At 51.9% G+C, this 10,515-nt stretch overlaps 1 protein-coding gene across 2 annotated transcripts in view; it reads left to right on the forward strand.

Annotated features, from left to right (window-relative positions):
- F13B (coagulation factor XIII B chain) overlaps window positions 1–10,515 on the forward strand; it is a 125,067-nt gene that overhangs the window by 110,825 nt on the left and 3,727 nt on the right. The window lies entirely within an intron of this gene.

The raw sequence follows: 10,515 nt of genomic DNA on the forward strand, positions 1-10,515 counted from the left end.
CGGGCCTCCATATAACATTCGCAGCCATCCTAAGAATCTGGGGCCCGCCCCAAACCTACGGAGCACCTCCCAGAGATAGACCCATTCCACAGAGTCAAAAGCCCTCTCTGCGTCCAGAGAGGCTATGACTCTGGTGCCAATGTTGTCATGATGCATATCCAGATTAAGAAATAGTCTACGAATGTTGATGTTGGTGCCCTTCCCCGGCATGAACCCCCGTCTAGTCCTGGTGAACCAGGTCCTCAAGCACCTGCATCAAGCGGAGTGCCAAGACTTTCGCTAATAACTTAGCGTCTGCATTAAGCAGCGAAATAGGCCGATAAGCGGCAGTCTTCAGGGTCCCTGCCCGGTTTGGGCACCAACACCACCACCGCCTCAGTCATAGAGTCTGGGAGGGAGCCCGAGTCAGCGAATTGGGAAAAAAGGGAGACCAGCCTCGGGGCCAGTAGCTCCTGGTGCGTTGAATAGAGTTCGATTGGGAGACCATCAGGTCCCGGGGCCTTGCCAGCCTGCATACAACCCATGGCTATCTGTATCTCCTCAAGAGAGATATCTCGATCTAGGTCCTCCCACTGAGCCGAGTCCAGACACGGAAAATCCACCCCATCCAGGAACCCAGCTAGTTCACCCCTCCGTATAAGCAGCTCTGGAGGAGTAGAGCTCCTGATAATACTGTAGAAATCTGGTGTTGATCGCTTCAGGGGTAGTCAGGGGGGAACCATCAGCGTCCCTCAGTCTCCCGATGTGGGTCATAGCGCATTGTCCCCTGGCCAACCAGGCCAGAAGCCTCCCATTTTTATCCCCGAATTCGAACACCCTCTGGGCACTGGACAGCATGGACTTCTTGGTCAGGTCAATCCTAAGCAGCGATAACTCCCGAAGGGTACCCTGCCATGAGGTATAATTAGTAGGGTTCGGGCTGGTGACAAACCTCCTCTCCTGTGCCTGCGCTCGATCCTCTAATTGCCGCAGAGACTGCACATACTCCTTTTTCCGTTTACTGATCCTTCTCATATACTCGCCCCTGATCCAAGCCTTGAAGGCATCCCAGGTACACAAGGGGTCAGCGGAACCCTCATTGTGCAACCAGAAGTCGCACAGCGCCTCTGGCATCTCGTCCCAGATTCCCACCTCTGCAATCCAGTATTTCGATAGTCTCCACAACCTCGGACCCGCCGCCCCCCCCCACCCCAACCGACACCTGCAAGGGAGCATGATCCGATATGCCCCGGGAGAGGATCCCAGCCGAGACCGTCTCCCGAAGCATACCAGAGGACGCAAAAGCCATGTCCAACCTGGACAATGTCCGATATGTGGCGGACAGGCAGGTAAACTGTGCGTCAGAGGGGTGGAAGTGCCGCCACAGGTCAGTTAAACCAAATGCAGAGGCCCAGCTTGTCAACTTGGCACTGGACAGGGGAGAGGGGCGGAGCCTATCCAAGGCATTTGACATGACTAGATTAAAATCCCCAACCAATAGCACCCGATCCACCCCCAGCTGAACCACTGTCCGCATTAAACTGTAGAGCAGAGCAGTATCCACGGGGGGGGGGGGGGGGTAAATATATGCCCACAATAACATAGGGGATGCTGGAAATCAGCGCATGGATCAAAACATAGCGCCCCTCTGGATCTGTTTTTATCAGCATGGGCTGAATATCCAGGGACTTGTGCACTAGCACACTAACCCCCCTGGCATAGCTAGAGTAGGAGGCGTGATAGTGTGCCCCTACCCAGGCCCGCTTCAATCCCAAGATCCTGGAACCAATAAGATGTGTTTCTTGAAAGATACATAACTCGGGAGTATACCGTTGTACATATTTAAATACCAGGTACCGTTTTATGGCAGAGTTGAGGCCACGGACATTCCAAGAAAGAACCGTAAAATCAACCATGATCTCCGTTCCACCACAAAAACAGGATCCCTACATAGGTGTACCAACTCCACCCAATCTCCGGCACACAAGACCCCAACCGCTCCAGCCTCCCCAGGCTTCCTATGCACCAGCGGCCCGGTCCCTGCGCTCCATCGGATGAGCAGCTTGCATATATAAGCAGCACGTCTTCCCAAACCAACCAGTCCAACCAAGAAAAAATTAATAAACCACAAAACAAGGAACCCATGGGTCGCAACAGGCGCCCCCCCCTCCCCGCGCACCTCCCAACAGTGGAGGGCGCATGTACCCCCCCAAAAACAGATATGAACAAAGTTCAGATGGGGAAAATGGCGGCGGATTCGCAACCACTTGGGATTGCTCCGATATCCTCAACCGCAGAACAGTGGGGTGAAAAAACAAGCAACAGTCAATGTCTCTGCCATGAGATGCTGGGATACGGACAAAAATAAAAATATAAAAACTAATAAAAATAACAGAAAAATCGGTATGCAAGAAAAAGTCCAGGGGAACACACAGAAGGATCACAGTGGCTTTGGGGGGAAGATTCTCAGGCAGATAGCATAAGGAGTGTTGCACCGGCCAGAGCAGCACTCCAGTATAGCTGCGGGGGGTGACTACTTGGCCATATTACTAGACCGGTAGGGGAGGAAAGGCAAGGCATCTAGCGGTACTGATCGGGGGAAAAGTTAGAGTCAAAGCGTCTCACCAGATAGTCTCATACTCTGCCATCCCCAAGCCAACACACACAGAAAAGAAGGCACCTCCCGGCAGTAGATCCACAGCTCATCTGCGGGGTAGTGTTTCCAACCAGGCGCTGGCATCCTTAGGGCTGGTGAAGATCCGCACCGTCTCACCATCAACCACTCGCAGCTTGGCTGGGAACAGGATACTGTAGCGAATGTTCTTGATCCGTAGCGCGGCCTTGACCGCGTCAAACGACCTACGCTGCCGCTGCGTCTCCAGGGTATAGTCGGGGAACAGCATGAGTTTAGCATTACGATAAGGAATGTCTCCTGCTACTCTGGCTGCTCGGAGAAGTTCATCCCGGTCGCGGAAATTCAGCAGCCGGAGGATCAGCGTGCGCGGAGGCGCGTCCTCTGGACCAGGCCTCGGTGGAACGCGATGCGCCCTCTCCACCGTAAAGTACAAGGACAACTGGGCGGCAGGTAGAATCGACCGCAACAGTTCTTCCGTAAAGACGGTGGGATTCCTGCCTTCCACCCCCTCCGGGAGTCCGACTATGCAGAGGTTGTTGCGTAGGCTTCTGTTCTCAGCATCCTCCGCTCGGTATTCCAGCGCCCTGACCTTCGTCTGGAGCGCTCGTATGGAGGCCTCGTGGCTGGTCACCGCGTCCTCTGCATCTCCAATCCGCTGCTCCGCCGCCGAAATCCGAGAGCGGATTTTATCAATATCTTGACGCAGCAGCCCGACATCCAGCTGCACGGCCTCAATTTTGTTAGTAAGGGCTGCCTGGCACGCTGTGATTGCCGCCATCACCTTCGGGATGAAAGGGGGGCCTCCTCCACGCGGTCCGTTTGCGATGCCATATTGCTGAGGCACACCAAGGTAGGCCGCTGGATAGGGTCTTCTAGAGTCTTCGTGGGTGATAGAAATTTCAGCTTCTTGGCCCGTCTGGGACCCCCCGAGCTTCTAGAAGCCATACACGTGTTTCTGATGTATTTGTCACAAATATCGGATAACTGAGCGGATTATCCTCCAGCAGAGCTCAAACAGCATGTCTGCTCAGTCCACCATCCCGGCCACGCCCCCCATATATATTTTTTAAAGCAGACGTCCTAGAGAATAAATTGGTGGGTGTTGCAAATTTTTATGTCACACGGTATTTGCACAGCAGTTTTTAAAACACATTTTTCAATCTTAATGCACAAAACACAATAGAATACCCAATTATTGGGTAAAATATAAAAGATAATGTTATGCAGAGTAAATAGCCCGTGCAATGTCGACAAACAGAATACATTTTACTATCCATAGGCATGGGGTTACCACTTTAGATTTACCCAGGTCTGGTGCTATAGTAGATGCTCATGATCTGACATTCGCAGTGATAACTCACATGTGTGGGATGATAGCTGTTTGCATGCATGTGGGACGGCCGCATGCATACCAAACAGCAACACCAAGATTGGTGTGATCAAATGCTTTTGATTTTTTTAAAATGGCACTGATTACATCTAGGAAGTGATACATGGAAGTAATGTATGCTCATTGCTTCCAGGTCCCTATATCAACAGATCCAATTGGGTCTCTGTTTGCCTCTATGATCAGCCGGCTGGTCAACTGGGTCTCCCTGTGGGAAGGGAGATCCTGGTAAAGCAGTGAAAGGGGATGGGATGTCCCCTCCTGCTGCTTGTAAATACAACCCAGCAGCTAGTTAACCACTAGGATTGCTTTTACAGAAGAACTGACCGTCGGCTCTAAAAAACAATACCTGGATGATGTCTGCAGCTTCAGGCATCACCTTGGTATAACCACTTCAAGTTTACCAAGGGTGTAAATGCCTATGAAAAAAGAAAAGAAGTCCCTGGAGCTACACATCACACAAACCTCTCATGTAAAGGGTGGAAGTAGGCTCAGCCTAGACTCTGTCCAGGCCATTCCCCCAATATGCCTTACCCTATCCTCTTTCCCATGACTAAGCTCAATGGGCGTGGCCAAATATGTTGGGGCGTCCATCCAGTTCAACCATAAAAAAAATAGCATTTTTTGTACTCACCGTAAAATCCTTTTCTCTGTAATTCACCGACCGACACAGCTCCTCTCTGTAACAAATGGGTTGTTAGCCTTATCACTAGTAGAATACTAGGCATAGTTGTAACACAACACTCAGAACTCTTAGTTCTGCCCAGGGGTGCGGTCCCTCGGTTAGCAACCCTCCCGTCTGCAGACAGACCTCAGTACGTCAACAAGCAGTATAGCGTAAAGAAAAAAGGAGGGTCAGGTGCTGTGACGTGACAGTGAATTACAGAGAAAAGGATTTTACAGTGAGTACAAAAAATCGTATTTTCTCTTATATTCACTGACCGACACAGCTCCTCTCTGTAACAAATGGGACGTCCCCAAGCAGTGCCAAACAAGGGGTGGGAAAACAGCAAACTTCATCCACCATGGCAAGTGGAAACTAGTGAAACTTTACCCACAAAAAAAACAACAGTGCGAAACAGTGGAAAAACCACCACAAAAAAACAGGGTATCCTCAACAGGAGTGATCACCCAAGACCGCACCAAACTGCGGAAGTAATGCAACAGTGCATTAACACAACAGGCACTGTGTTTTTATCGAAAAACCAGGAAAAACAGAAAATATATATTGCATATTCAATTGCAACTACACGCCTGCAAAACTTTGCGGCCAAAACAGGCATCAGCCGATGCACTGACGCCTAGAACTTGGTAAACGTGTGGACAGACAACTAGGTCGCCGCTTTACACACCTGAGCGGTGGACGCTTGGTGTCAGAAGGCCCAAGATGTTCCGATTGCCCTTGTGGAGTGGGCTGTGACCGTAAACCTGCCCCATCAAGGCGTAGGCTTGTACTACAATCTGTCTGATCCACCTGGAAATGATGGCTGACGAGACCGCCATGTCTTTCTTTGGACCAGCCACTGAAACAAACAGTGAGTCTGACTTCTGAAAGGGACCCGTGGCAGACAAATACACCTTAAGAGCCTGAACCACATCCAGAGTGTGAAGGGCCACCTCCTTGGGGTGCTTCGGCTTAGGACACAGAGATGGCAATACAACATCCTCATTGATATGAAAAGCTGAGACCACTTTCGGTAGAAAAGACGGTTGCGGACCCAACACAACCTTATCCTTGTGGATAACCATATAGGGCGACTTGCAAGACAAGGCCACCAGTTCCGAAACCCTCCTGGCCGATGTGATGGCCACTAGGACGACCACTTTCTGGGAAAGAGTCAACAGGGGAATCTCCCTGATGTTTTCAAATGGCGGTTTTTGAAGCGCCAACAACAACAGGTTTAGATCCCATCGGGGTAACGGTGGACGCACCGGAGGGACTACATGCTGTACACCCTGAATGAAGGTACTCACTAAGGAGTGAGATGCCAGGGGTCGCTGAAAAAAGAAAGCTAAGGCTGAAATTTGCCCTTTAATGGTGCTTAATGCCAATTTCTGGTCTACTCCTTGCTGAAGAAACAGCAGGATCCTGGATATGGAAAAGGAGCGCGGGTGCAATCCTTTCCCCTCACACATGGAGATGTAGGCCTTCCAGGTACGATGGTATATCCTCCCGAGAAGAAGATTTTCGTGCTCTCAACATTGTTGGGATCACCGAGTCCGACAGACCCCGGTTCCTCAACACCTACCTCTTAATAGCCATGCCGTTAAAGCCAGCGATGGTAAAGCAGGATGGAGAATCGGACCTTGAGACAGAATGTCCTCTCACAGCGGCAGTCGCCAGGGAGCGTCTGCCACCAGACACACCAGATCTGCGTACCAGAGACGCTGAGGCCAATCTGGGGCAACCAGTATCACTGGGATCCCCTTGGCTTCCACTCTGCGAAGCAGACGTGGTAACAGTTTCAGTGGAGGAAAGGTGTAGATCAGCTGGTACTGATCCCACGATCCCAGAGCGTCTGACGCGTTGGCCCACGGATCCCTTGTCCTGGACACGAATCTTGGCACGTTCCGATTGATACGGGAGGCCAGCAGATCCACGTCTGGTGTGCCCCACCTCAGGCACAGCAGCCTGAATGTCTCCGGATGCAACCAGAGACCCTGAGCCGACTGAACCCCCATCACTCCACCCCAGCCGGATAGACTGGCGTCCATTGTGATCACCGTCCATTTGAGAGGCAGGAACGATTTCCCAGACTGAATCAGCGGGGACCTCAACCACCAGATCATTGAGTCTCTCACTGACTGGCTCACCTGGATCTTTCGATCCAGGGACAACTGAGATTTGTCCCATTTTGTCAAAATCTCCTTCTGCGGGACTCTGGTGTGGAACTAGGCATAAGGTAATGCCTCGAAGGAGGCTACCATGAGTCCCAGTACTCGCATGCAAAAGCAGAGCGACGACCACTTGCAGTTCATCAGCAGTTTTACCGCGGATCTGAGAGTCTGCAATTGTCTGAAGGGAGAAACACTCTCGCTTCCCTGGAGTCCAGCAGCAAGCCTAGGTAATCCAGACGCTGGGTCGGCACAATCACCGACTTCTTTAGGTTCAACAGCCACCCAAATTCTTGCAGGGTCTGCATGGTGATCGCCACATCCTCCTCTAATTCTGAGGTGGAAGATGCCCTCAGGAGGAGATCCTCTAGGTATCCCACGATCGTGATCCCACATTGCCGTAGCAACGCCAAAACTGGAGGCAATACCTTGGTAAAGACTCGGGGGGCTGAAGCCAGACCAAAGGGAAGAGCCACAAACTGGTAGTGGGCTTCCCCGACTGCAAACCGTAGAAACGTTTGATGACGAAGGCATATGGGTATGTGCAGGTATGCATCCTGGATGTCTAAGGACGCCAGGGAGTCCCCTTGGTGGAGTGCAGCGACTACTGAGTGAACTGATTCCATTCTGAACCTCTGCACTTTTACAAAGCGATTGAAGGCTTTTAAGTCCAAGATTGGACGTACCCCTTCCTTCTTGGGAACCACAAACAGATTTGAGTAGAATCCCTGGAAGTGTTCAGATTCCGGAACCGGTACAATCACCCCGCGATTCAGCTAATCCCTTACCACCCCCAAGAGGGCCTCCCGGCGAACCGGGGATACGGATATGCTGGAGGGGAAGAATCTGTTTTGCGGTCAAGAGAGAAACTCTATCTTGCAGCCTGTGGAAATCAGATCGCAGACCCATTGGTCGGATAACAAGGAGGACCACTGGGCTGCAAACTCCCCAAGGCGACCCCCCACCCCGAGACAAGGGTGGGGGCAAACCTTCATGTGGTAGCACTTTTATTCACAGGCTTGTTAGGCTTGCAGTTCCAAGGATGTTTTTGACCGTCCATGGACGTCCTGTCGGGCTGGGGACGTTTAGTCGAAGCTCCGGGCGGACGAAAAAGCCGTTTGCGAGCAGAAAAAGAGGGCCCTTGCCTACGGTGTGGCTCCTTAGCCTTCCTGGCCTGTGGGAGTAAGGTACTCTTACCACCCGTGGCATTTTTAATAATGTCATCCAATGAGGCTCCAAAGAGCCGGTCGCCAAGGAAGGAAAGATCCGTCAGGGCTTTTTTGGATGCCTGGTCAGCAGACCAGCATTTTAGCCAAATTAGGTGCCTCAGCACCATAGCTGACACTGAAGCCCTGGATAACAGAGGGAGAGTATCCAGAGCCGCGTCACAAACGTACTTAAGGCATTGCACTAGTTGGTCTGCTAGTTCCACGCAGACAGGAGAAGCCTGTTGCTCTCCCAATTTGCGGTGCAAAAGTTTTGCCCACTTAGTGTCTGCGACACAAGTACGGATGCCAGTACTGGTCGCACGGCTGACCCCACAACCATAAACAAGTAATGAGCCACTGCCTCGGCCTTCCTGTCTGTGGATCCTTGAATGCAGGAGTCCCCTCAACCAGGATCGTGGTTACTTTATTTAACCTCTATACTGGGGGGTCCACGACCGGAGGAGCTGACAATTTTTTGAGAAGGCTCTCCTCAAAAGGGTAACGCACCGCCATGTATTTGGGGACCGAAAAGGTCAGTTGCAGGCAACCCCATTCCTTGTAAATGAACTTGTCAAAATAAGTCAGATACAGGAACACCTTAGGTGAAATTGCTGGCTTGCGGGACCCAAAAGGGACCAGTACATCAGCAGAGGGATATGCTAGCTCTTGAATCTTCAGGGTATCACACACAGCTGTGATAAGTGCCCCAACAAGCGCTTTGTCGCGCCCGGACGGGGACTCATCCTCACTGTTCGAACGGTCCTGGTCAGCGTCGTTTGACAAGACAGAGCAGGGGTCGCCAACCTCAGCTGGACCCAAGTCTGCGTCAGAGCTCTCCTCAGAGGACGGGGAAGGCAGGGGCCTCTTTAATTAACCTTTCTTCCCATGCACCACCTCCATCTTGGCAATGAACGCATTGAGGACCGCCGTCAGGGTGTCCATGGACACTGCGCAGTCCGCAGGTGACCCGGTTGCAATTGCCTGGATTTCGGGGAAAGAAACACCAGTTTCTGAAGCCATGTTGACCCTACCCTGAAGGGGACTTAAGACAGTGACAGTTCCACCCTCCTTGCTGCCGCTGACTGAGGGGCTCTTTCCCGACGGACTCCCCATCCTGAGGAGTTCTGGGCTGTTCACAAGTAGTGCCTGTAGTCCCTGAGTGCTCCCAAGTGCAGAGGAAACAAAAGCTGTGTCGGCGGCAGCTGCCAGAATGAGCGCTAAAACATTCTAGAAAAGTGCTCAGGCTTCAATAAAATGGCCGCCCAGCGTCCAGTAAACTGACAGGAAACACATGGAAAATGACTGTGAGAGCACATGAGCCATGCTGCTGCTAGAGAACACTGAAAAACGTGTTCAGGCTTCCAAAAAATGTCCGCCAGTGTCCTGAATAGGAGACCACTTGGAAAATGGCCGCTGAAGCCCAGGAAGGCATGCTGCCCTCGCCCACACCTAAAATGGCCGCCAGCAGCTCCCTGAGGTACAGAAAGAAAGAATGATAACAGAGGCACAGCACCGCACCAGACCACAGCAGACCCTCACAGGCACCTTCCGGGAACTTAACACACAGGACCCAGGACACCGCTAGCCAGCCAGCCCCCATCTCACGTGAGAGCCCACAGAGATCCCCTGTATATGCACACATACACCGCTCAGAGGCCACATGCAGCATCCCCTCAGGGAGGGGGAGGGAAGAAAAGGGACAGGGGAGAGAAGAGAGGGAGGTGAGGGACCCCCAAATCGACCTCCCAGGGAATGCCCAGCCGCTCAGCCCCGCCCAAGGAAGGGAGAGCCGTACTTACCAGTCCTGAAAAGCTGGGAGACATTCCATTGCAGAACTATTCACTGATCAGTACAGGGTAGTTGCTGGCCTGGCATACTGTGACGCAGACATCAGTAGCCCGGTCATATGTATGCCCTGGAGCATAAAAGCTCACCGACCACCTCTGGAGCTGAGGTTTCGTCGTGGCCTGCCGAGTCGTAGCTGCGACCTGCACAGGCTCGATGGCCGGACTGGGGAGACTACAAGGATAGGGGTATCCAGCCTGTCACCCAGCCGACTGTTGATAGCTTATCATTCATCTTGCGCAAAAAGCCAAGCTTCTGCATGTAAAAGCACGGACCGATGGGCCCGCAGGGTTCCTAGGTTCCTCTCCTACACTAGGCAAAATAAAACTGAGGTCTGTCTGCAGACGGGAGGGTTGTTAAGCGAGGGACCGCCGCCCTGGGCGGAACTAAGAGTTCTGAGTGTTGTATTACAACTATGCCTAGTATTCTCCTAGTGATAAGGCTAACAACCCATTTGTTACAGAGAGAAGCTGTGTCGGTTGGTGAATATAAGAGAAAAATATTCTACATTGACTTCTAGCTGAGACAAGCTCTTTCCCTGCCTGCACTCCCAGTGACTGTCAGCATATAAGGACCTACTAAAACCTGAAGTGGCACCCTCAGTTTCTTTGAAAGTGTAAAGGCCT

Source organism: Lithobates pipiens, unplaced genomic scaffold (assembly GCF_037356315.1).
Source record: "Lithobates pipiens isolate NorthernLeopardFrog02 unplaced genomic scaffold, aLitPip1_a1.2 Scaffold_23, whole genome shotgun sequence".
In the NCBI taxonomy this organism is placed as follows: domain Eukaryota; kingdom Metazoa; phylum Chordata; class Amphibia; order Anura; family Ranidae; genus Lithobates; species Lithobates pipiens.